This window comes from Hordeum vulgare, chromosome 2H, assembly GCF_904849725.1.
Source record: "Hordeum vulgare subsp. vulgare chromosome 2H, MorexV3_pseudomolecules_assembly, whole genome shotgun sequence".
NCBI classification, from domain to species: Eukaryota; Viridiplantae; Streptophyta; class Magnoliopsida; order Poales; family Poaceae; genus Hordeum; species Hordeum vulgare.
In genome coordinates, this window is record NC_058519.1 from 458,607,977 (window position 1) to 458,614,255 (window position 6,279).

The following is a 6,279-nucleotide window of genomic DNA, read 5'->3' on the forward strand; positions in this document are numbered from 1 at the left end:
CTTCGCATGTTCGTAGTCGAATTGTCAAAGTCTACTCCACCAAAAATGATAGCCACCATCTCATCAAAAGACAGGGGCAACTGTGCCTCTATCAAGTGGTATCAGATTTCTAGGTTGCTCGGTGAGATTTTACTAGTTTTTCGTAGTTTAGATCGCATATGTTCTTCATACCTATAGTCCATGAAAAAAGCCAAAAAATTAGGTATAGTTCATCCTATCCGATCCAATATGAGCCTTTTGCAATTTTCTGCTCGGTACTTTGCTTTGTTGAACTTGCGGTTACATCATCATGTCGAGTTGCTCGTCTTAGAGTCTAGTCCTTTGGAGTTTTGAGTTCTATTCACAAGTTGTCATGCCGCCGCCGCCCCATCTTCGATCTCGCTGCCACCCACCACTATCATCACCGCTGGCATATAGCATCACCCATCGTCATCATTACCATATATCCCACCACATATCCACCACCAACCCGAGTCCTTTCCATATTAGGTGTCGTTTCGAGATTTCTTTGTTCGCGTTTCCTTGCCTGAGTAGGTTTTGAGAAAAAAAAAGTCTAGCATAGTTTTGAGAGCAGTCCTTAGACCAAAATTTCAGTGGGTGAAAATATTTTTTCCAATCCTATTTTGAGGCTGTCCACGGCATTTTGAGACACTCGCCGTCATAGCAATTTTTTGTCGCAATTTTTGGTCGTTGCAGCCCCGAATCACTCCCAAAAAAATAGTCAACTTTTTTTGTGCCTATCCTATTTTTAGCCATTCGGAAGAGTTTTGAGACACTCGCCATTATAGTGATTTTCTTAAAAAAGAGCGCAAAAAATCGCAAAAAAATCAGAGTGGCCCTTCCCTTGATTACGTGTAGCGTTGTGATTTTGTTGGTGTTCTAGCCTTGCGTCTCTAGTACGGTCTAGCCTAGGACCAACACGGTACCGTGGTTGAGCATCCTTTCAACTTTGCATCTTTGAACTGGTTATTGCTGACCCTTTTTGCTACCATATTATAAGCCTTCCTAGCTCCACATACATCTACATCATGTGTTTGACACCTGATGACCCACAAGTATAGGGGATCAATCGTAGTCCTTTCAATAAGTAAGAGTGTCGAACCCAACGACGAGAAGAAGGCTCTGATAAACGGTTTTCAGCAAGGTAATAACTGCAAGCACTGAAAGTAGCGGTAACAAGTGATGGTGTAGTGAGGTGAAACGTAGCAAGCGAAAATTAACAAGTAACAAGTAGTAGCAATGGTAGAACTTTCGATGAAATTCCAATTTCAACTGATTGTAGTCCCATGATCCAATATCATCACATAGCCTATACCATGTCAACGCCTTATCCTTCAAAGATAAAGGAAATACTTTCTTCTTTACCTCATCCTCGGGCAAACCTGCAAGCTTAAATAAACCACAAACTTCATCCACATAGATCAGATGCAAGTCTGGATGTGAAGATCCATCTCCTGTGAAAGGATTAGCCAGCAGTTTCTCAAGCATACCTGAAGGAATTTCATAAAAGATATTTTCAGTAGGTACCTTAGGTTGAGGAACAACTCCTCGTGCTTCCGTTCGTGGTGAAGATACCCCGAACAAACTCCTCAAAGGAACAGTTTCCATAGTGACAAGTGACAATAAATTTCAGCACGGTATATAAATGTTTCCTTACCAATTTCCACATAACAAAGGCGCTTCACTCCCCGGCAATGGCGCCAGAAAAGAGTCTTGATGACCCACAAGTATAGGGGATCAATCGTAGTCCTTTCGATAAGTAAGAGTGTCGAACCCAATGAGGAGCAGAAGGCTGTGATAAACGGTTTTCAGCAAGGTAATAACTGCAAGCACTGAAAGTAGTGGTAACAAGTGATGGTGTAGTGAGGTGAAATGTAGCAAGCGAAAAGTAACAAGTAACAAGTAGTAGCAATGGTGCAGCAAGTGGCCCAATCCCTTTTGCAGCAAGGGACAAGCCTGAACAAAGTCTTATAGGAGGAAAAACGCTCCCGAGGACACACGAGAATTTCTGTCATGCTAGTTTCATCATGTTCATATGATTCACGTTCGTTACTTTGATAGTTTGATATGTGGGTGGACCGACGCTTGGGTACTGCCCTTACTTGGACAAGAATCCCACTTATGATTAACCCCTCTCGCAAGCATCCGCAACTACGAAAGAAGAATTAAGACAACGTCTAACCCATAGCATTAAACTAGTGGATCCAAATCAGCCCCTTACGAAGCAACACATAGACTGGGGTTTAAGCTTCTGTCACTCCAGCAACCCATCATCTACTTACTACTCCCCAATGCCTTCCTCTAGGCCCAAGTATGGTGAAGTGTTATGTAGTCGACGTTCACATAACACCACTAGAGGAAAAGACAACATACATCATATCAAAATACCGAACGAATATCAAATTCACATGACTATTATCAGCATGACTTATCCCATGTCCTCAGGAACAAAAGTAACTACTCACAAAGCATAATAATAATCATGATAATAGATGTAATGAATAGCATCAAGGATCTGAACATAAACTCGTCCACCAAGTAATCCAACTAGCATCAACTACAAAGAGTAATCAACACTACTAGCAACCTTACAAGTACCAATCGGAGTCGCGAGACGGAGATTGGTTACAAGAAATGAACTAGGGATTGGAGAGGAGATGGTGCTGATGAAGATCTTGATGAAGATGCCTCCCCTCCGACGAGAGGAGTGTTGGTGATGACGATGGCGACGATTTCCCCCTCCGGGAGGGAAGTTTCCCCGGCAGGATCGTCGTGTCGGAGCTCTAGATTGGATCTGCTCAAGTTCCGCCTCGTGGCGGCGGCGGCGAAACCACGAAAAAGCTCCCGATTGATTTTTTCTAGAACGAAACCCTTCATATAGCAAAAGAGGGGGGCCAGTGGGCCATCAGGGAGCCCACAAGCTTGCTAGCCGCCACCAGGGGGTGGCGGTTGTAGGGCTTGTGGCGCCCTAGTAGCTCCCCTCTGGTACTTCTTTAGCCTAGTATTTTTTATATAATCCCAAAAAATTCCACGTAAATTTTCAGGGCATTTGGAGATGTGCAGAATAGTGGACTAAGATTTGCTCCTTTTCCAGTCCAGAATTCCAGCTGCCTGAATTGTCCCTCTTCAAATAAACCTTGCAAAATAAGAGAGAAAAGGCATAAATAAACCCACATACTCAATCATCTCTTTTGTTTTCCACAATTGTTACAACTCACGTGGTACTCATGGTGTCAAAGTTTCAGCTCGACACATAGGAAGATAGGGGCTTATAGTTTTGCCTCCTAACTATTTACCTCAAGGGTAAAGTCAACAATAATAAAGCATAAGTACTCAACTCCAAGTTGATATATGAATATAGATATTTCCCAAGCATGTGACGATAGCCAAGACAAAGGCAAAAATAGGGAATTGGTGAAGATCACCATGACTCTTACAAGGGCAAAAAGTAAAGGTACAAGATAGGCCCTTCGCAGAGGGAAGCAGAGGTTGTCATGCACTTTTGAGGTTTGAATGCGTGTCCTCTTAGTGCGGAGGAACGTCACTTTATATTGCCTCCTGTGATAAAGAAATTTATTATGCAGTCTGTCGCTTTTATGTCTTCCTCATCACAGGTTCGTACAAAGCTTATTTTCCACACACTAATAGATCATACATATTAGAGAGCAATTTTTATTGCTTGCACCGATGACAACTTACTTGAAGGATCTTATTCAATCCATAGGTAGGTATGGTGGACTCTCATGGCAAAACTGGGTTGAAGGTTTATGGATGCACAAGTAGTATCTCTACTTGGTGCGGGAGTTTTGGCTAATATGAGGTGGAAGCAATTGTCACATGCTAAGGGATCTCTAATCATATAACATTGTTTGGAACCAAGCAAACACAATTCATTATGTTGTCTTCCTTGTCCAACATCTACTCCTAAGCATGTAATAGTTTCGTGAATGCTCACAATTGTAGAAAGTGTCTCAGATGATATATTTATATGTGAACCTCTCTTTCCTTATTACTTCTTATTAATTGCAACAATGACTAAGGTCTATGTTGATTTATTCTCAACAAGTTTCAATCATCATACGTGTCATATGTGAAGTTATCACTTTCCATAAGATCGTCTCATGATCTTTCATGCTATCGTTCTTTTCATACTTTTGATCACGACATAAAGCAAAGCCCTTGACTAAGATACTCTTTATTGTATAGCTCGCAAGCTCGAATACATCGGGGGAGAGACAAAAGCAAAAGACTCAACCTAACACTAAAGACTTATTCCTGTAAGAGAAGAAATAAAAACTGAAAAGGAAAGAACTAAAACAAAGGTAAAAGCAAAAGATATAAAGGTGATACGATACCAGGGCAACTCCCCCAAGTTTGGCAGAAGCCAAGGGGATTGCCCATACCAATGTTGAAAAGGACGTGGATGTCGCCTAGAGGGGGGGGGGGTGAATAGGCGCTTTAAAATAGTTAAGGTTTAGGCTTGAACAAATGCGGAATAAACTAACGTTTAATATGTCAAGCACAAAACCTACAAACACTAGGCTCACCTATGTGCACCAACAACTTATGCTAAGCAAGATAAACAACTAAGTGATAGCAAGATATATTACAATAAACAATATGTCTATCACAAAGTAAAGTGCATAAGCAAAGGGTTCGGGTAAGAGATAACCGAGGCACGGGGAGACGATGATGTATCCCGAAGTTCACACCCTTGCGGATGCTAATCTCCGTTAGAGCGGTGTGGAGGCACAATGCTCCCCAAGATGCCACTAAGGCCACCGTAATCTCCTCACGCCCTCGCACAATGCAAGATGCCGTGATTCCACTAAGGGACCCTTGAGGGCGGTCACCGAACCCGTACAAATGGCAACCCTCGGGGGTGGTCACCGAACCCGTACACGTGGCAACCCTTGGGGGCGGTTACCGGTACCCGTACAAATTGCTCGGGGCAACCTCCACAACCTAATTGGAGACCCCGACGCTTCCCGGAGCTTCACACCACAATGATTGAGCTCCGAGACACCACCAAGCTTCTAGGACGCCAAAGCATCCACGAAGAACAATATCAAGGGTACTAAGTACCAAAGGTAGTAAGCTTCTCAACTTCTCACTTCCACGTATCACCGTGGAGAACTCAAACCGATGCAACTAATGCAATGGCAAGAACACACGAAGTGGTCAAGTCCCTCACACTCAAATCCCTCCACAACAACAAAAGCTATGGAGAAATATGAGAGGAAGAACAAGGAGCTCACAAAGAACTCCAAGATCAAGATCCAAGGGGTTCCCCTCACATAGAGGAGAAAGTGACTGGTGGAGATGTGGATCTAGATCTCCTCTCTCTTTTCCCTCAAGAACAAGCAAGAATCATTGGAGGGATTGAGAGTAATCAAGCTCTAAGAATGTCAACAATGGAGGTAGAACAAGAGCTCAACGGATGGATAAGGCCAAGGGGGAAGAAGACCCCCTTTATATAGTGGGGGGAAGAATCAGACCGTTACCCCCACTCTCTGCCCGAGCTCCAGCGGTACTACCGCTGGCTGCAGCGGTACTACCGCTGGCACTCCAGCGGTACTACCACTGTCACTCCAGCGGTACTACCGCCATCTAGCGGTACTACCGCTAGCTGCAGCGGTACTACCGCTGGCACTCCAGCGGTACTACCGCTGGCCCCAGCGGTACTACCGCTGGGCCCCTGGTAGTGCAAAGGCACTACCACCGCCAAGAAAGTCTTCGCAAAAAGGTCCGTCCATGAACAACCGCTAGGCAGGCGGTACTAAGCTCCTGGAGCGGTACTACCGCTGATCAGGGGCGGTACTACCGCGAGCCAGCGGTACTACCGCTAGGGCCAGCGGTACTACCGCCAACTCTAGCGGTACTACCGCTCGCCACTGAAACAGCCATAACTTTCGCATACGAGCCCCGAATCGAGCAAACCCAAGCTTGTTGGATTCAGGACGACAGGGGCTATCCAAACAGCGAGATGTGAGATCTCTATGAATGAAGAACCGGCAAAAACTCCAACATCGAAAACATCATAGTAGATGCATATGGACTCCGTTTTCGATGAACTCGAGCTTGTCACGAAGATGACCATAAGCTCTAAAACTCACAAAGAGAAACACCAAACAAGAACCAAGAAGTATGATGCAAGGATGCAAATGGTTTGAGCTCTCAACGAACGATACGATCAAGCTACTCACTTGAGAGCCCCCCTTGATAGAACAGCAATCTATCCTAACCAGAAAACCTATCAAGGGCAAACCTATACCTTGC